Genomic DNA, 20,742 nt, shown 5'->3' with positions numbered 1-20,742 from the left:
GGGGGGGGGGGTCGAATCGGGAACCACTGTACTATCTGGGCTTAAGAAGGCTGCGAAGGTCGCTGTGGTAGCCCGGGCGGGGGCAGCTGCGCTCCATGCCCCCGCCCCCCAGTACTAGCCTGCGGCCACTTGTCCCCCAAGTTCTCCTTTTCCCTTTTAACCGCGCGCCTCCCTTGGGCAGCTGGCGGTGAGACTGCTGAGGTGGGGGGTGGGGTGGGGCGGAGGTTCATCTTCTTAATTCGGGCTTGGGGGTGGGGAGAAAAGGGGGGGAGGTCCTGGCTGTACACACCCGAGGCGGGGGGCGGGGGCAGTGTGTGGCTGGGGTCGCCGTTATTGCCACCTAACTGAGCCTCGGGAGTCACTGCCCTTTCAGCCGCCGCCGGGCAGCGCAGCCGTGAACTTGAAACGCTCCCAGTGGCGGCTGTCCAAAACCCAGAGAGGCTGGCCTGCCGCCTCTGTTGCCCCCCAACTGGGGCTTCTCAGGCTCGACTCTTCTCGCTTCCCCTTCCTCCTCCCACCTCCTCTGGAGCCATCTGTACCATCCCCCGCCCGGGGGGGGGGCACTTCTCGGGTTTACCCCTTCCCTACCAAGAGGGCCCCAGCCGCGCCCCTCGGAGAGGGTGGACGTGTGGAGAGAGAACTGGGGTCTCTGCTTTGTCCATTCTCCCCGGGGCCCCAGAGGGCAGTTTGCCTCCGGCTGCTAGCTCTTCGGGGTGAAGGGGCTTAAGTCTGTCTGCACCGCCCCCCCTTCTCGTCCCCCCATTCTCCAAGATTTGCAAGCCACCCATTGGCTCCTTAGGCTAGCTTGGGGTGGAGGGCGGAGGGGTGTGTGTCTGTGTCTGTGTCATGTGAAGAGAGAGAGGAAAGAGGGGGTCTGTGTCATAGTGAGGGGTTATCGGAAGCCTAGTGCTTCCACCCCTCCCCGGGCTCTCCCCGTCGGTGCCCGGTCTCCCTCAGCCGGGCTCCGATCCCCCTCCCGAGGCCGAGGCGCCGGCTTTTGGCGCAGTGCTCCTCTAAGCAGAATCCCGAGCGAACCCAGGGAAAGGGAGAGAAAGAGAGCGAACCCCGGGCCGGCGTCTGCCCCAGGCTCCGGAGCTGGCCGCCCCGTCTGCTCCCTAGTCGCCTGGCCCCCGCCTTGAGCTGACCCTTCCCCTCTCCTCTCCCAGTCGTCCCCATCATTCCCCCCCCTCCGGTGGGCACTGCTGGGGAGGGAGGCATTGTGTAAGAGGGACAAGGGGGGGGGGGCTTTTAGTTCTGGGTAAAGAAAGCCGCTTAAAGCCTCTTCTGCACCCCGCATTTTCTGAATGGCGAGGGGATTTGCTTTGTACCCTCTCATTAATGCCCAGCCCACCTCCAACTGTAGCCTGTAGCGGATTCCGGAGCTCAGCGCTAGGTCTGGGCAAATAGATGATGGTCCAGTTCCCCTAACCATAGGCCCTCCTCCCCAACACACACACACACACACACACACACACACACACAGTTATGCACAGATACACACAGACACACACACTCTGAGCTGGTGGTGAATTTCCTCCTTGAAAGCTCCCTATTCTCTTGTTTTCAGGTACCTCTAACCATGTTTCCTCCCCCCTCCTTGTCCATCCCATTCTCTTATGGGGTGAATCGTACTCGTATTTTCCCTGCTTCTTGTTTGGGGGGAGGTGGGTCGCGTTTCCCAGGGGCTGTGGGGCATTGTAAAACACAGGGAGGGCTAAGAGAAAGGCTGAGAAATATTGCCAAATGTAGGAAAATGGAAACAAAACATCTGGCTCTCTCTGTACCTCTGGGATGCATTAGACAGGAAACAAGCCTGCTCTGTCTTCAATTTTCTGTGTGTCAGAGAAGTCAGAATCCAGAAAGGGAGCACTGTTGATACCAGTTTGGTGAGGCTGACTTTCCCCCCTTCACCCGGATTTCTCTTCTCCAGCGCTGGCTTCTATTGCTGGCCAGGTGACCGTCAGGCACTCCTGGCCTCTCTCCCTGGGCAGGATGGAATTAGAGTGCCGGGGCACTGGGGGGTGGGGGTGGGGGTGGGGAGAGAAGCTGATTTGAAAAGGAAAGCCCTAGAGGGAAGCTTGTGAGCTGGAAGCCTGGGAAAGTTAAAAATGTCAGAATCTTAGAGAATTCTGGTAGTTCATTTTCTAAAGGTGTAATAATGCCAATGGGCCAGTGGGGGCTCTGCTGAGCTTTTTTCATCCTTGAGGACTGGAGTCTTTTAAAAAGAGAGAGAAAAAGAGAACACCCCCAAATCTCACCCCTGAAGCTACTCTGGAATTTTGCCTTCTGACGATGAATGAGTCCTGAGCACCCCTGGGTCCCCGTTGCTGATGGGCAGACTGAGCATAGAATATACTTTCTGAGGTTTTTATTTTTTACTTTTGTTCTTTAGCTTCCAGAAATGATAGAATACAGACAGACAGAAAGACCAGGGCCTGTAGTTTTGAACCATGCTTGGAAATAGTCTCTTGATAGCGTGTATTCCTTTGTCCTGGTAGTGGCCATCCCTAGGAAAGAGTTAAAAAGCTAGCTTCTTTCCTACCCCCTTTTCCCCTATAGCAACCCCTTCTAACTCTCCGGTGAAATTTAATTGACTCTTTCTTTATGCATGTATCAGCAGTATGGGGGAACTCACATTTTGGGAGGCTCATAGACATCTTTACTTTGCATTCCGTTACTGAACTTTCTAAAGTCAAGGCCTGGATTTCATCTTTTTAAAGCAGTAATATGAGCTTTCTTTTGTAAAAATCAGCTCTCAAATTAACATTTCATCCCCTGTCCCCACTTACTAGTATTTTTTCCCAGTTACATGTAAAGATAGTTTTCAGCATTCATTTTTTGTAAGATTTTGAGATCCAGATTTTTCTCCTTCCCTTCCTCCCCCCCTCCCCAAGACAGCAAGCAATCTGATATAGGTGATACATGTACAATCATGTTAAACATATTTCCACATTAGTCATGTGGTGAAAGAAGAATCAGAACAAAAGGGAAAAACCATGAGAGAGCAAAACAGGAACCAAAAAGATGAAAATAGTCTGCTTCGATCTGCATTCAGACTCCATAGTTCTTTCTCTGCATGTGGATAGATGGCATTTTCCATCATGAGTCTCAAAGTAACATTTTCAAAGATGCAGTGACATAACCAGACCCTGAATCAGACATATTCCTCAGACAATTTAAGTGACTTCAAAGGGATATAAAATCAGCTATCAAGTGGGTTAAAATCCCATCTATTTAAAATTCTACAGCTCTTCAGAAAGTAACATTTATCTCCTTTGTATTGATTTCTTCTCTATTTCAGGCCTCTGAGTGAAGTTCCTTTTTCTGGTTCTGAGATATATACATACACACACATACATATTTTGCAATAATTATATCTACAAGGCAGGGAACATTTGTGGGAACATTTCCTACAAAAAAGCTTTTTTTTTTTGCTGGACTTTCTTTGATTTGTCAGAATCGTAAAGATTCTGGATTAAAAGCCAGAGGAATGTACCTATGATACAAATCTAACCAATACACTTTGCATGTGCCACTAGGGGTGTGTGTGTGTGTGTGTGTGTGTGTGTGTGTGTGTGTGGGAGGGAGAGAGAGAGAGCGAGAGCGAGCGAGAGAGCAAGTGTGTGTGTGTGTGTGTGTGTGTGTGTGTGTGTGTGTGTGTGCATGTTTTAATTCCAGATGTCATTTTATAAAAATAATGTTCATAAAGTCAGCATATCTGTTCATGGAAGTGGGGTAAGAAAGCTTCTTGCTTCTCCTCAGCCTTCCTCACCTATATAAGTTAACTTCATCAAATGTTGCTGCTTTCTAAGAGACCCTGTGGACACAAACTACCACGTCCAATTTCCTTGTCTCCTTTATTTCTTTACATTTTCTCCCAAGCAATGATCACACTTATGGGCTGGGGGAGATAGAACATGAAGACAAATCGGTCCTTTGGGGGGGGGGGACATCACAGAGCCACTGAAGGTAGGGAGGTCCCGGGACCTTTTTGGGGAGATTTAAAAAAAACAAACCAAATCCCAAAATGGCAATTCTTCATTATGGATAAATATTTTTTTCTTGTAGCAGCAATTTAGTTTTTTTTTTTCCTTTTCTGATGAAATAATGTAGGGTACAACAATGAATTTGGCATCCCCAAAAATTCAGGTTGAGTTTGAGGAAAAGTAGGTTTGTATAAGTTGCTGGGAGTGTGGTGGAGAGAGTAACTCCAGTCAGTCTTAGGAACACAGTAAACACCCCTGCCAGTCAGGTTGAAGCTTTGGTTAAAAGCATTTGGCATGTTAGGAGAGCTGTCTCCTCCTTGCTGAGAAATGCCCAGTTAAGGTTAAGTGATGGCTTTATGTGGTCAGGAACTAAATTCCTGTGGTCACTGATGGGCCTGGGGGTACATTGGTGTAGCCAAGATAAAGGCGAAGGGCCTTTTGTTGCTATGACCCAAGCATATGTCTAATCCTTTGTCCTTCTGTATGCTCCATATCTGGATAGTTATGGTCAACAGAATGACTTAATTAAAAAAAAATCAGGCAACACTCTTTCTTCAGTCTTAGGAAAGTGATTTCCTGAGGTGGGAAAGTGGAATGTTAGAATTGTGTGTATTTTGAAAATTCACCTTGAGTGCGTTGTTTTGGAGGCATGGTTAGAAAAAAGACCATAAAATTCATAAGTTTTTAAAAAGCTCCAGTTTTACTTTAATCATCGAGTGTATCTGTGAGCCCTGGGCTAAATGGTGTGCAAGGTTTCTTTCAGTTCTAAGGCCTGTCCTGTATTTTTGGGACAGTGTTTTGTTTGTTGTTTTTTAGGCGGAGAGGTTTTGTATCTGTGACATTATTGGTATTGGGAATTATATCCATCTACATCGGGATTTGTCTGAGCAGTAGCAGGTGGTGAGAGCCCCAGCTGAGATCAGCATCCCAGAGAACAAACCACTTACTGCCCATGTGACCTAGTACAAGTCACTTCTTTACTCTTGGCTGTGGTTTCCTCATCTGTCCAATGAAGGGAGTAGATGAGAAGATCTCTGGCTCTTTATAGGTCACTCCCAGTGTGGAAACTCCTACCTACAATGCAGATCACAGAGCACTTCTGTACCTTTAAGACTCTTAGAGAGTTGTTTGTAGGCGCTAAGGAATTTAGTGATTTGCCTTGGATGAAACAGCTGTTTCGTCAGAGGCAGGATTTGAACCAGATCTTCCTGATTCCCATACTAATCCTCTCTCCATTCTGTGTTTTTAAAAAAAATGAACTGAAAAATTTTATTCTAATGTTTTTAGGGACTCATTTAAATTACTTCAAAATAGGTTAACTGGTATCAAAAAGATGTTTTAATGTTCCTCCCCTCCCCCCTCACAGGTTAAAGGTCCAAATCTTTTAAGAATTATTGGTAAAATGTAAAAAAAAAATTTTTTGAGGAGCCTCAGAGGAGGTGTGTTCCACTTTAAGAAATGTCACATGTGAAAATCTGAATTTTCTTGCATTATTTATGTATGTCACAAAAGGATTTTTTAAAGTTTCCTGCTGGAGATCATTTAAAATGGCCAGCTTCCTTTCTCTTTTGTCCTCTCTAAAACTGGGCCCACACTGGTAATGAGTCCACTGTCCATCTACTTTTCTCCTTCAGCAAAGTGTGTATATTTTTACACGCCTTATGTTTGACAGAGAAATATGGAATGTACAGGAGAGGGCTCTCCAAGCCTATTTAGAGCTGTGAGTTTTATGAAGCTGGCAATTCTTTATCTTTAATTATTCCTTTATTTTTAAAGCATTCCTTTGGCTGGGGGATTGGGGGGAACCCCGGGAGATGGGAGGGAATGTATGAGGGTCTTGGGTGGGTGGGGAATAAATTTGTTCTTGCAGGTAGAGAATGTAAAGGGGGTTTCAGTTTTCTCTTCCCCAAACCCAGTTTCTTAAAACTTGCTGATGTGTTGCTGCTGTAGTTAGGGACCTGAAGGGAAGAAGCTGAAGAGAATGAGAGCTTTGATGTCTTTTAACAGGTTTACGGGAGTTGATTCACAGTAATGGTCTTAGTACGGAAGCTTTGAAAAATCTTTCAGCGACCCATAAAGTCTTTGGTGCAGATTTTTGAAAGGCTATGAGCTATGAGAAGCTGGTGCTGACGGAAGCGACCAGGGCAACGGAGAACATGGATCCTATTCAGTTCGAGGAATCTGTCTGTCTGTCTGTCTATCTCTAAGACAATCTTACCCAGCTGGGAAGGACAGCTCAACTCGTAGGCTGACAGAACTGCATTCAAATTCTCCTGCAGACACTTAGTAGCTATGTGGCCCAGGACAAAACCTCTTAGAGTCTCTGAGCCTCAGTCTTCTTGTCTGTAAAATGGAGCAAATATAAAAGCCCTTGTCTTACAGGACTGTTGTTAAGATCAAATGAGATAGTGTTTGAATAGCACTCTGCCAACCCTAGGGCGCTATGTAATTATGAGCTATGATTATTACCTATTCCAAACCCCTTATTTTACTAAAGAGGAAGGTGATGCCTGGAGAGGGGGAGGTAACTTACCTTAGGTTAGACCGGTAATAAGTAGATGAGTAAGGAGTCACGCCTACCCCTTGTCTTTCAACTAAACCAGAGCGTATGGCATTGAATATTCAGGGTGCCCCAGAAGTCTTGTGTCTTTCATTTTAAGTCATGGTGGAAGAATAATTCATAGTGTAGCATTATACTTAAGGACCTACTAGCACAGTGTCATTGAAGGGCCACTAAGTCTGGAGTTGGGGGGACTGGGGTGTGGTTTCCAGTCTTTGCTTCTTATTAGCTTATCTGGAGCTCAGTTTCCTTAGCACAAGGATGATGGGTGCTTGAGAAATGTCTATCGATTTAATTTGTAAAGTGAAGGGGAGGTTGGACCACGTGATTTATAAGATTCCTACTACATTCAGATCTGTGGTCCTACTATGGCAGAGCATCTTAAAACTCCAATTTTGCTGATTGTTACATGGAATAGGGAGCTTTCATTAAGGAGCCTGAGTGTTTTACCATGAAGGCTCTGGCTTGCCATCAGCAAGACTTGGAATAATGTTGCTTCAGTTTACATAATTTTTTTTTGCTTTTTGGAGGGGGGAAGACAGGGCAATTGGGGTTGTGACTTGCCCAAGGTCACATGGCTAGTTTTTTGTGTTAAATGTCTGAGGCAGGATTTGAACTCAGGTCCTCCTGACTCCAGGGCCGGTGCTCTATTCACTGCGCCACCTAGCCACCCCCAGTTAACATTTTTTTGTTAGGAACTTTATCATTGACAAAGGTGAATATTTGAACGTACAAAATGAGATTATATATGAAGTTGTGAGCTTTTGTTTTTATTGTTGGTTGTTTCAGTGTCCTGCTCTTTGTGACCCCATTTGGGGTCTTCTTGGCAGAGATATTAGTGAAGTTTCCTTCTCCAGCTCATTTTACAGATGAGGAAACTGAGGCAAACAGGGTTAAGTGTCTTGCCCAAGGTCACACAGTGACCTTTGTGTGTCTAGGCTGGATTTGAACTCAGGTCATATCATTTTTTCATAGTATTGTTACTATTCAGTCATATCTGACTTTTTCTGATTTGGGATTTTCTTAGTAAAGATACTGGAGTGATTTGCCATTTCCATTTCCAGCTCATTTTACAGATGAGGAAACTGAGGCAAACGAGGTTAAGTGACTTGCCCAGGGTCTCAGGCTGGATTTGAACTCAGGTCTTCCCAACTCCATGTCTAGTGTTCCATCCATTGTGCCACCTAGCTGCTTAGTGAACATTTATAGTGTCTTTTCATTGTAACAAGGGAGTAACAAAATTGTCTCATTTGGGTCCTTTTATGAATTTATTTTTGTTTTGTGCGTGTGTGTTTTAAAAGTGTTTTATAAATGCTATTCTTCTTTGTCTTACCCAGTAACTCACCCCATTCCCCCCTTAGGACGTGTCCTTTGTACAGAGCTGTGTTAGCCCCCAGATGGGGTCTAGCCCTTAGGATTTGGTTTTTCAGAAGAATAAGGCTGGCCAGCCCAAGGTTGCCAAAGCATTCCTGGCACTTTGCAAAGAACACAGAATTAGAGGCTTGCAATGTTCATTCCTGGCCTTGGCATTCCCAGGCCTCCTTTATGCCTTCTGTAAAATGGAGAGAATCCTGCATGAAGTACCTGCCTCCCTGCCTTGTTATAGGATCAAATGAGATTGTGTATATACATTGATTTGCGAATGGTAGAATGCAATGGTGAGGCCAGCTGCTCCTATTTCATAAATAATACTGTTCATCCTGCATTATTCTCAACTCTCCCCCCTCCCTCCCAAAACACATTTCAGAATTCTCTGTCAGGCATGTAATGTGACAGTTTTGACACATGGTTCCATCTGCTTTTGTCTGGCTTTTAGATTCTTCTTTCAATCTCAGCTCAAGTGTCTTCCCCTACAGGAGACCTTTCCCATGATCCTGGTAGCTTATGCCTCTCCCTCATCCTTCATATTTTGTATCCATCTTGTATTTACTCATCATTGTAACCTATAGTTTCTTGCATCCCCTTGGTGGAATGTGAGCTCCTTGAGGGCAGGGACAGATTAATTTTTCTCTTCATAGCTTTGCATCTCCTACAATTGCTGCCATATTGTAGTAGTCACTTAAATGCTGGTGGAATTGGATTTTGGGGGGTTTATAGCTTACTCAGATTTAGTTGTATGTAAATAGTTTTGTATTTAATTTAACAGTGGGATACAAACACTTAAATCAGTCATTAGTTCACATGGAGAAAACTAACATTGTTAAGATGTGGTACAGTGTGTTAGCTTTGGAGTCTGAGGACTTGAGTTCGGATCTCTCTGTTGTGACCTTGTGCAGTGTATGAGTCACTGCACCTTTTCTAGGCCTCAGTTTCCTTGTCTTTCAGATGAAGGCTTGCATTTAATGATCTCCAGGGGCCTGCTTAGGTTTCAGTCCTGTGTACACATAACAGGTGTAACTCTTGTCTTTTCATCATTTTGGAAAATTGAAGTCCGAAGGATTCATCTCTCTGTAAAGGACTGTGCATCACTATTTGGGACTAAAATAGACCGTCACATTTGTGCCTTGCATTTTTGCAAGGAAGTCATGGTTCAAGGGAACAGGTATGCTCCAGTGCTCAGAGGAGAGAGAACAAGACTTTTGGTTTTCCCTTTTTTCTTTTAAACTAGGAATGGTGTTTGGATTTATGGATGAATATTATGTATCCTCATAGAAGCAGTTTGGTACATCGGAGAGAACATCGAAGCTAGCCTTGGGTGACTCCTGGATTCAAATTCAAGACCTAACAGTTTTTTGTTGTGTGACCTTGGTCAAGTCCCTTAACCTCTATCGACCTATATAAAATAAACAGGTTAGATTAGATGGTCTCTGACATCACTCCCAGGTCTAAATATATTAGCCTCTCTGTACAGGAGAAAGAACACTGGACTTTTTTGGAGGAGATCTGGGTTGACATCATACCTTAAACTCTTAACACGTCTGTGGAAAAGGGGGCAAGGTGAGACCTAACTTCTAATTCCAAGTTTACTATTATTGACTTTGCTGGAGGCCTTGGGGATCGGTTACAAGTCTCTGGTCCGTAATTTCCTGGCGTGTAGAAGGGAAGCGATAGGACTCTGGATGTGGAGTCGCAAAGATTCTGCTCCCCTACTAGTTCTGGGCCTTGGTTTCCTCCTCCTCAAAATGAGGGGGCTGGACTCATCCTCTGAGCACCCTCACACCCTAAATCTGTGATGCTACGCTCAGCTTTCCTAATTTGTCCAATGGGAATGGCTGATGACAGCACCCACCTCACAGAATGTGGTTGGGAGGGTTAAATGAGATATTATATGTAAAAACACTTGGCAAAGTAACGCTAGGCACATGTCAGTTATTAGCGTTCTTTTGTGGAATACAAAGAACTTGCCAGATTATAGAAACCAGAAATAATTGTGTCTTTGTCTCCTAATTAAGACATCCAGTAGAGGCAGCTGGATTGTGTAGTGTATAGAGTCAGGAAGACTTGAGTTCTTGCTAACCAGGTGACCTTGGGCGATTCCTTTAACCCCTGGCTGCCTCAGTTTCCTTTTGTGTAAAATGGGGATAATAATAGTACTTACCCTGAAGGGTTTTGAGGATAGAATGAGATAGCGTTTGTAAAATGCCTTGCCAACCTTAGAACGCTGCACAAATGCTAGCTATTATTAAATGTGGATATACACTTCACCTCTGTACTGTCAGGAGGGAAGAAGATGCTTGTAATAGTAGAGAGAACATTATAAATGACCTGAATAGACATTCTCCGAAACGTACTTTAGATGTATCTATAGAAACATTCTAAACAAAACAGTTCCAAAGATGTCTTATTGGATAGTACAATTAACTAATTTTTAGTTGACGTGCATGTGATGAAAGTAATAAAACCACATAACTGTATCTTTTTAAAAATATCTTCTAAGATATTTCACTAACTCAGGGTAGCCTTCCCTTCTAAAAATGGATTGGTAATGATGTATATATAACCAATGCTTTAAGTACATATGTTATTTTTTTGTCTTCCTTACAAGAAGCCTGTGGTGTGTAGATGCTATTATTATCCCCATTTGACAGATGAAAAAACCTGAGGCACAGAGATTAATCCATTTGCTCAACATCACACAGCTAGTAAGTTATATATACTGCAGTTTTAGTTATCCACATTTTATAGATACTTGAGACCTATTGAGCTTAACTGATTGGCCTGTGGGGACATAGTATTGTCTGAGATGGAAATAATCAATTCCAAGTCTTAGATAATGAATAAGATGAAATTTAATCGGAATAAAGGTGAAGTCTTCTGCTTGGGTTCAAATAATGAAGTCTGTAAGTACAAGATGGGGTGGGGGAGGTGTGGCTTGACAGTGGTTTGTCTGGAAAAGACCTGTCAGGATTTAATGGACTTGCTCAGGTCTGATAGGAATCAACAATGGTGGTCAAGAAAATGAATGCAATCTTAGGCTTCCTTAAGGACATTATATCTAGGAGATAGGCAGTAGTCCTATTGTGGTCATCGTACGTTACTTTCTTCAGTTCTGGGAACCACATTTGAAAGATGTTAGCACAGCAGAGGGTGACTGAGATGATGAAGGTGTCCCAGACCATGTCATAAGAGGATGCATGAATGGAAGGAGCTGAGAATATCTAATTTGAGAAGACAGCTTGGGTTATGATGTCACTCTTCAAATATTTGACCTTTTTCCCCTGCACACACACACACACACACACACACACACACACACAGACACACACACATAGAAAAATAAAATATTTAGAACCAATCAAAAGTGGAATGAGATAGCCTCCAATGAGGGTGATACTGAGACTTAGTTTCTAATCTGACTTTATGACTGCTTTTGCTGGAGGCCTTAGGGATCAGTCCTCAGTTTGGTCCTCACTTTCTTGACCCATAAAAGGGGACCAATAATTCTACCCCCTTCTCTGAAATAATTCTCTAATGTTTAAATGAGATCATTTGTGTTAAAGGGCTTTGAAGTCTATTCACCCTAGAGATGTAGGTTTTTTCCTTGAACACCTTTATGTATCTCATTAACATTAACTCAGAGCCCAATATTCTTATCTAATACACAAATTTATTTTTAATAGGCACAGAGCTTACCCACCTATGGAAATAAAGCTATAGTTGGACCAGGGAAGTAATTAGGGTAGGATTTCATTTTGTTACATTAAAGAGATGACCTTTTTGCAAATTAGGTTACCAGCAAAATAACTATTAATAACTGGAGATAGAATCCAAGGAGATCTATGATAATTTTAATCCTAATCTCCTTCATATTGTTGACTTGGACCTTGGTTAATAGATTAAAACCTATTTTACTATAAATACAATCAAATTATAGTTCATGTATATGCATACACACGTATCCAAAAGCCGCCCTGGATGCTGACATTACAAGAATCTAGCCCTGCCTCTTGAGAACCCCCAGCAAGCAGTGGGTGCAGGAAGAAATAGGAGCATAGGTTTCAGTCTATAAGGTAATTTGGAGGTCATCTATTCCTGAACCCCTCATTGTTGAGGGGATAATTTTTATTCTAATTTTTATTGTTAACTTTATTTTTGCATCATTTCTGTTTCCCACCATATCCCTCCCCTCTCCCCATCCCAGAGTCATAATTTAAGATTAAAAGCAAAGAAAATCCAGTTCAGCAAATCTAACAAACACATGGGAAAAGTTTAACATTGCACACAGGGTTTATTTATTTTATAGTTGAGGAGACTGAAGCCTAGGTGGGAAATGACGTGCCCAAAGTCACACATGTTAAGTACAGAGCTGGCATTTGAACTTGAGTGCTCTGTGACCCAATCCAATACTCCTTCTACTCTACCCCAGTGCCCATGGCATGCACAACTGGATAAAGCCAAGACCTCTGTAGCAGCAAGCACCCCAAGCGCGTCCTCAGGGTTTGCTGCCCATACAGGTTCTTGGATCTGCTTTGTTAAAGGAAAGCAACTCAAAATGGGTTAACAAGCTTACTTTTAATCAGTCAGACATATATCTTTTACCTTGTTCAGGGGAAAAAGGTCAGCACCCCAAACTTCAAAATATACAGGCAGAATTATCAAGACAAACAGATCAAGTAGACAGATTTCCAAACTGTCCAACCATTACATCCATACCCAGTCAACATCTGGGTTTCCACATCTGGGTTTTTCAAAGCCGGGGGACTCTCAACAACGGCTTCCCATAATTCAGATCAAATCACAGAACACTTCTCAAAGTGAGTCCCAAAACAAAGCTACACATCAGGGCTTATATAGCCTTCTCCTGGCTCAGACAATGTAACAACCTTATTGACCCACTGGCCAATCAAAAAGTATCTACTGAAAAACAAGCCTCCCTCCCCAGGCTTCAGGTGCACTTTAGCTTAGGGGCAGGGAAGATCTTCCAAATTTGCATTCCCATTACAACCTCAAGAGGGCAGATGCAAAAATTGGTATGAGGACCAAGGCAGCCAGTGAGAGGAGGTTTGGCCACAGCTCTTCTTCCGTACTGTCATCTCGAGTGGGTGGTGGCTTGGAGAGGAATACTGACATTCTTTCAGGATCATTCTTATTTATGTTCACAGCTTCCCTAGTGATGGACACAGCTCATGGTGCTTAGGAACTTAATAAATGTTTGTTGGATGAATAGTGTGTCTTTCTGGTGTTGTTGAGCCCACTTTTTATGAATTCCACCTCCCCGAGAGCAGGTTTCCTGAGGCATTGTGTTATTTTGCTCACCCGGATCATCTCTCATGAACAGGAAGCAAGATGGTTAATTATACTAGATGATATGTCTGTAAACTTTTTTCTAAAAATAAAGTTTGTTTTCCCCTAGTTTAGATTGTAAAGACAAGCTTACTATCAACTGATTTGTCTTTTTTTTTTTTTTTAAAGCAATCCATGTTAATAACTTGCTCAAGGTTACACGGCCAATTATTTCTGGGTGGTGCTGAGTATCTGAGCCCAGATTTGATCCCCAGGTCATCCCGACACTGGGGCCAGTGCTCTTACTCACTGTGCTACCTGGCTGTCCCTGATTTGTCTTTTTTAAAATAGAAAGGGGGTGGTCTAGAAGTGGGGTGAGGAGGCCAGGGTAGAGCTTGGGAGAGAGAAGTGCAGTTTTTTGGCTGAAGGATAGGCTTGGGTCTGCCTGAGCACAGGGAAGTTGAGAGTTGATAAAGTAGTAATAGCTACATCAATTGTCTCCTTTCATCTTTGAAACAACCTCCATTTTACAGATAAGCAAACTGAGGCTCAAAGAGGCTAAATTTTCTGCCCAGGGTCACCCAGCAAGTGTCATAGGCAGGATTAAAGTCAGGTCTTCATCCAGCCCTGCATACTATCCGCTATACTAATTTTCTTCAGTTCTCAGTAGATCGTTTAGACTATCTCAATCAGTGGTTCTTAACCTGGGATCTGAGAACTTAAAAAAAAAAACTTCATAACTATATTTATTTATTTTTTAAGCAATTGGGGTTAAGTAACTTGCTCAAGGTTACACGGCCAGGTGTTTCTGGGTGGGTGCTAAGTATCTGAGCCCAGATTCAATCCCCAGGTCATCCTGACACTGGAGCCGGTGCTCGTACTCGCTGAGCCACCTGGCTGCCCCTAACTATATTTATTTTTTAAAAAATAATTTATTTCCCCCCTAGGTACATGTTGAAGACAATTTTAACATTCATTTAAGAAAATTTTTGAGTTCCAAATTTTCTTTCTCCCTCTCTCACCTTCCCCCTCCCTGAGACAGTAAGCAATTTGATATAGGTTATACATGTTCAATCATGCAAAACATATTACCATATTAATCATGTTGTGAAAGAAGACACAGACCCAAAGGGAAAAAAACCCCACAGAAATATAGAAAGTGAAAAATAGTACGCTTTGATCTGCCTGCAGACTCCATCTATTCTTTTTCTGGGAGTGGTTAGCATTTTTCATCATAAGTCCTCTGGAGGTTAACTATATTTCAAAATGATTTCCTTTGTAATCCTATGCATTTTATTTTATGCTTTTAAGAACATTCTGAAAAGGGCTCTATACCCTTCAGCAGCCTCCCATTGGGGTCCATAGCACAAAAATGGTGAAGCCTCTGATCCCAACATTAAGAGTTCATTGGTTGGGGTGGCTAGGTGGCACAGTGGAGTCAGGAGGACCTGAGTTCAAATTTGGCTTCAGACACTTAACACTTACTAGCTGTGTGATGTTGGGCAAGTCACTTAACCCCAACTGTCTTGCCTTCCCCCCTCCAAAAAAAAAAAAAAGAGTTCATTGGTTAAATGTTTATGCATCTTGATTTAAGTAGATGCCGCCTACATGGTCTGGACATAGGCAGTCCTAGCAAACTGCCTTTAAAATCTTCCCATAGATGTTGCAGATTCTAAGAGCTACTATTTTGACTTAACAAAAAAATGTAACATTTTATCATAAGGTGTTAGATACTTTTTGGGGTTATGTACAGCCATGAGGGAGGGGTGTGTGTGTGTGTGTGTGTGTGTGTGTGATTTTTTTCAAATTCTGGGACTTTCTTAATTATAGGCTTATTGATTGAGAACTATTTTACATATGGGGAAACTGAGGCCTAGGGAAGTCATATAGTTTGCCCATGGTCATGTAAGTAGTAAAATATAAAGCTCAGATTTGAACCCAGATCTCCTGACTAGTAATCCAACACATTTCCATGGCATCATGATGTTTCCCATTTTATGTTGTAACCTGTTCCTTCAATCTCACACAGCTGTTGTAGGGTCAAATAATCAGTTGTGGAACAATGCTATGAAAACTTTGGACTATGTAGAGTTAGGCTTAACTCACTGAGAAGTGCTTGTTTGATGACTTATTCCAAAACTTATATTATTTTAATCATTTATGTCCTTTCCATAGATTCACATTTCAAGTCTTTCTTTATTTTGAGATGGGCAAATGGGAAACTTATTCTGTGAGCAGTTGAAAATTCTTGACACTGCCATGTATTTTCTGTGACAGACTTGGTTAAGATCTTGACTTTGTCTTTATTACTGGGCATGTTTACAATACACATTTCTTTCTGCTCTGTGTTTGTGCTTATGTATGGAGACAGGCTAGGGCAGGGACCTGTGATTCTGTTATTGTTTGTTGTTATTAGCTTGGAAATTCCTTTCACCAGCTTAGATCATGATATGCCTAGAACTTAGAGTCTTAGAGGGTTGTCTGAAGTTAAACTTCATTCCCAGGATCACATAGCTGCTAAGGGTCAGAGGTGAGATTTGAACCTATGTTTTCCTGACCCCAAGTTCAGTCTTTCCATTATCCATTAGATTGTAAACTCCTTGAGGGCAGGGACTCTTTTTTGTCCTTTTTTTGTATCCTCAGGACTTACCACAGTGCCAGACACACAGTAGGTGCATAATCAATGCTTGTTGACATTCTCTTAAATGGAATTATATCTAGGACTAGAAGTATGATAATCATAGCTAATATTTATGAAGTGCTTACCACGTGCTGGGAACTATTCTGAACACTTTACAATTATTATTTCATTTGAGCCTTTCAAAAACTCTGCTATTACCATTCCCATTTATCCCCCTCTGTGAGTTAATATTTTTATTTTTCCCGTAATTACATGTAAGAACAGGTATTAACATTCACTTTTTAAAAATTTGAGTTATTCCTCCTTACCTCCTTTCTCTTCCCACCAATTCGATATAGATTATACGTATCATCCCTATTTTACGACTGAGGCAAACAGAAGTTAAATGGCTTGCCCAAGGTCACAAGCCAGAGTTGAACTTGGGCCTGGCACTTCAGTCGCTGTACCATCTACACGATAGGTTAAAAATATTTCATTTGCATCCAAAATTTGTGGTGCCATTTTCAACATAGTCCACATACCTTGTAATTCTCTTAGAGAATGGAAAGAAAGATAAATCAGGGCTAAATGCCATAAAGGTAATTAGATTATTCATTTTTTTAAACATTTTACATAATATACATTATGACTTGTAAGCTGTAAAAATTCAGGAATCCCACTGATTTCACAATAGCTCCATTGCTATTATAGGTGGTAGCCAATGTCACATTTAGCGCTCAAGGCTCAAGCACGTTGACTGACAGAGCTCTGCTGAGGTTCTAAGATGTCTAAACCTCACAACGTTTAGTCCAGTCTTCCAAATTGCCAAACCAGCACCTTGTATAACTCCAAGAACTCTGGATTTCTGGTCTTTTAATTTTCAGTTTGCTGTGACGTCCTTAAAAATGAACATCTTCCCTTTCTTCTGCATTGATCTTGGGCACACACAGTTATTTGTGTGTTTCCTCCTGCATTAGAATGGGAGCTCCTTTCAACCAGGGACTCTGTTTTTGCCTTTCTATCCCTGGTTCTTAGCACAGTGCCTGGTTCAAAGGAAGCACTACGTATATGCTTGTCGGCTGAGTGACGGCTATACACAGATTATATGTTCCTTCACTTAAGGAAAACGTCCTTGCTTTAAAATAGGCACATTTTGTGGGGAGAAAGAGAGACAGACAGAGAGAGAGACAGAGACAGAGAGACAGGAGGAGAGAGAAGAGAGAAGAGAGAGAGAGAGAGAAACAGAGGGGAGAGAGAGAGAGAGAAATGCATCTTATGGGACACTTCATATTGTCATGACGTTATTCCAGAGGACTAAGGATGAAGAATGCTACCAACCTCCTGATAAGAGGCGATGGTTTAATATGCAGAATGAGTCACACATTGCTGTATGTGGCCAATACCAGGTTTCATTTTGTCTATACTTTTTTGCTACAAGAGTTTTTTCCTTTCTTTTTTCTTTACTGGGGAGGGAGTGGCAGGGGAAGGAGAAAAAATGAATTTTTAAATTAAAAACCTAAAAACGTCAATACCATGTTTCTGTGACAGAAGTGTTTGTGACTGTACTGTGTTTGTGACTCTGGTTTTTTCAATTAACTAACATGGGTCAGAAGGCAGCGTATCAGCCTGGAGACTGTGCGGATGAAGCACTTGGCCTTTTGGCTGAAACAGTTAGCTATCCCAAACACATTTTTTCTATTTCAGTTCTTAGCCTGGAAACAGTGATTGGGGCCAGGAGAGGATAAATCATCAGACACATTGGCATGAGTGGCATGCATCAGTAACTGGGAGTGGGGATAGAGTGTATGGAGATGATTATGTAATTGGCAGAACATGAGCTGGTGAGGTTATGAATGTCTTGTGCGCTAGTTAGCCATCCTCAGTGCACACACCCTACCCTTACCCCCCCATCAGAAAAATAAGATGGCCTCATGGATCAAATACACTGCCCTAATCCTGTCATCTAAACCCCTTCATCAAATGGCTTTCACTCCCTTTTCTAGTCCTGTTTCATATGACTCCTCTTTGTACCCCCTCCCATTTTCTGTTCTCATTAAGCAGGCCATACCCTGAGCATAACATCCCATGTCCTGCCTGCACACCTTTGTGCAGTTGATAGGCAGTGTCTGGAGCCCATCCCTTAGAAGCCTTAGCCTCACTCAGTCAATGCTAAATTCCTACTTCTTATGTGGAGCCTTTCGTGATCCCCACTGGTATCAATGCATTCTCCCACTTGAAATCACTTTTTATCACTTAGTATATACTTTGTGTTTATTTACCTGTTCTACCTTCCAGTAGAGTGGAAGCTTCTTGTGGGCAGGGGCATTTTTCTTTTTGTCATTGTGTATCCAAAGTACCCAGTGTCATAGGAGCTTAATAATCATTTATTGATTATTGAATTGGGCAATGCAGTTGCGTAGTATGTTTTGACGGTATGGAATGGATTGGCTTTTCATGAACAGCCAGTGTTTGTAAAATTTTAGTTTTTCATAGACTGGTTTCCTTAAGGTAAGAGAGCCCATGTGGCATATATAGCAAAATGGAGTGGTCTTGGAACTGAGGCATCTGAATTAGACTCCTGCCTGTGACTGTGGGCAACTCATTTAATCTTTCTGAGCCTCAGCCTTAGTTTCCTCATTTGTGAAAAGGGGTGGATATAGAATCAGGAAGGGCAGGATTCGAGAGTTGAGGCTATCTTAGTGCCCTCCGGCAGTCTCTAAGATGAAATTACAGTTGAGTTTCTGGCCTTCACCCTATGAGTTCCTTATCCTGATGAAGTCTTTGGTCCAGACCAAAGGAAAAGAAGGGGGAAGTGCCTGTGTGCCAGGCACTGTGCTAAGAACTAACGATATAAAGAAGGACAAAAACCCAAACTATTCCTGTCTGCATGGAGCTCACAGTCTAATGGGAGAGGGGGGGAGGTAGGACAATGACTTGCAAACACTATGTACAAGCAAGATAGATGCAGCACGAACTGGGAGTAGTCTCAGAGGGAAGAAGACTTTCACAGGGTCTCTACAAATCAGTGTGACTTATTTTAAACTAGTTATTCCCTGTTATTTTAGGCATATAGGAGGTCAGGAAGTCAATAAGAGGAAAGTTTCCCAGATTTAGACTCAGACTGATTCTAATTAAATCTTGCCTTGAATGCTTAACCATAGCTAAAAATCACTGTCCTTTATATCATGCCTCGGGGGTTGCAAAAGTCTTTCTATATATGTTACATCATTTGATTTGGTCTTTACTACAACCTGGTGAGGTAGGTGCTAGTGGGGTGGTATCCCCATTTTGCAGATCTAGAAACTGAGGCTGAGAGATGTGAAGATGTTAAGTGGCTTGTCCGCATGTCAGATGACTAGTTCTCAGGTGTGATTTCAAATGAATCCTTCCCCTACTCCAAGGTCAGTACTCTATATACTATGCCACCGTATTGGACAAATCACTTAACCCACATGAGTTTGTTTCCTCATCTGTAAAATGGAGTGGTTGGATTACATGACTTTTAGAAACCTTCCCATCTCTAGATCTTTAATAATAATAATAACTTTTATATAGTGCTTTAATGTTTGCAAAAACGCTTTGCAAATTGGCAAAGTCTGATGAATTTATTCCATGCAATTCAGTCTATGTAAATCTTTCATTCTAATTCAGAAGGTTTTTAGAGTCCTCAAAAACAAAAAAATGCCCGTTCTGTTATTTGCAGCATGAAAGACCTCTCTGGTTTCAAGAAAAAGCCTTTCACTGCGAACATAGCCTCTTCACAGGGAAAGTAGAGCAGAGTGAATCGTCCCTTGAGCCCCTGGTGACTGTGTGAATGTCCAGTCCAGATAATTAAATGAGATAATGCACCTTGATTTTCAAAGCATTTTCCCACGTCACAGACTAGGCTGCAGGGCTCAGCTGTGGTCCTTTATCTGCCTGCCTCTGCTCATACAGAATGGAGTGACTGGGTTCTCATCTGCTTTGAGTGGACATTTTGTATTGGATTCGTCAAAGCCTGGCATCTAGTGTACATATGCCTTCCTCTCTCCAGCTTGAAGAAACAGGTTTGGGATACAAATAAATATTAACCATGACCGTGGAGGTTTGTGCCAGAAATATCATCTCTATCAGACAGTAGCAAAACCTCCACACACTTTAAGAATTTCCAAGCTGAAAGGGCCATCAGTGTCAATATGGTCTAGCCCATAGCATAATGTGATTTTCCTTTATTCCATACTGGACAATGAGACATCCAACCTTTTGTACTTGACCTAAAGTGAGGAGGAGATTGCCACCACTCAAGGCATCTTGTGCTCCTTTTAGTGAGCTCTCATTGTTCAAAATTAACCAGGAAACATTTTTTTTAGCACCTGTGAGGTAAGCAGTAGCAGCCACGGTTTAATGACTTGAGCGCTGGTCTTGACGGAAAGAAGACCTAGGCTCTAGTCCTTTCTCTGACCTTGGGCAAGTCACTGTTTATAGCTCTCCTACATCATTCTCATATGTCATTCTCGGTCCTCCAGGAAACTTCTGGCTCTCTTAGTCCCAGAGCAGGTCTACCACGGTAGAATTTTCCTTCCTGGGAGCTAACTAAGCAATGAAATCACAGATATGGTGCCCCTAAAAAATGTGCTGGACACTATAAGAAAAATATGAAACAGCTTTGCCCCACCAAGGATCCCTTGAAAAAGTGTTTTGTTCATCACATGCATGGGGCACAACACCTATCTTGGATACAGTGATAGTGAGAAGAACTTACAGGGCTGCGGCGTGAATGTTCTTGCCTTTCTCCTCAAACCCGGTGTTTCTAATGTGTTTCTGCTGCTCTGAAATGGGATTGAATTGCCAACCTGTGAAAAGATGCTCTCAACTCTGGAACTTGGAAGTACAGACTCTTCTCAAGCAACGGCAAAATTAGACAAGAATGTTTC

At 42.6% G+C, this 20,742-nt stretch overlaps 1 protein-coding gene across 2 annotated transcripts in view; it reads left to right on the top strand.

The window, feature by feature from the left end:
- PTPRG (protein tyrosine phosphatase receptor type G) overlaps positions 1-20,742 on the top strand; it is a 783,084-nt gene that overhangs the window by 965 nt on the left and 761,377 nt on the right. The window lies entirely within an intron of this gene.

Source organism: Petaurus breviceps, unplaced genomic scaffold (genome assembly GCF_028583685.1).
Source record: "Petaurus breviceps papuanus isolate PSGF00001 unplaced genomic scaffold, PetGlider_PUasm1.0 174, whole genome shotgun sequence".
Classification (NCBI taxonomy): domain Eukaryota; kingdom Metazoa; phylum Chordata; class Mammalia; order Diprotodontia; family Petauridae; genus Petaurus; species Petaurus breviceps.
This window is presented reverse-complemented; position numbering and strand designations above follow the sequence as displayed.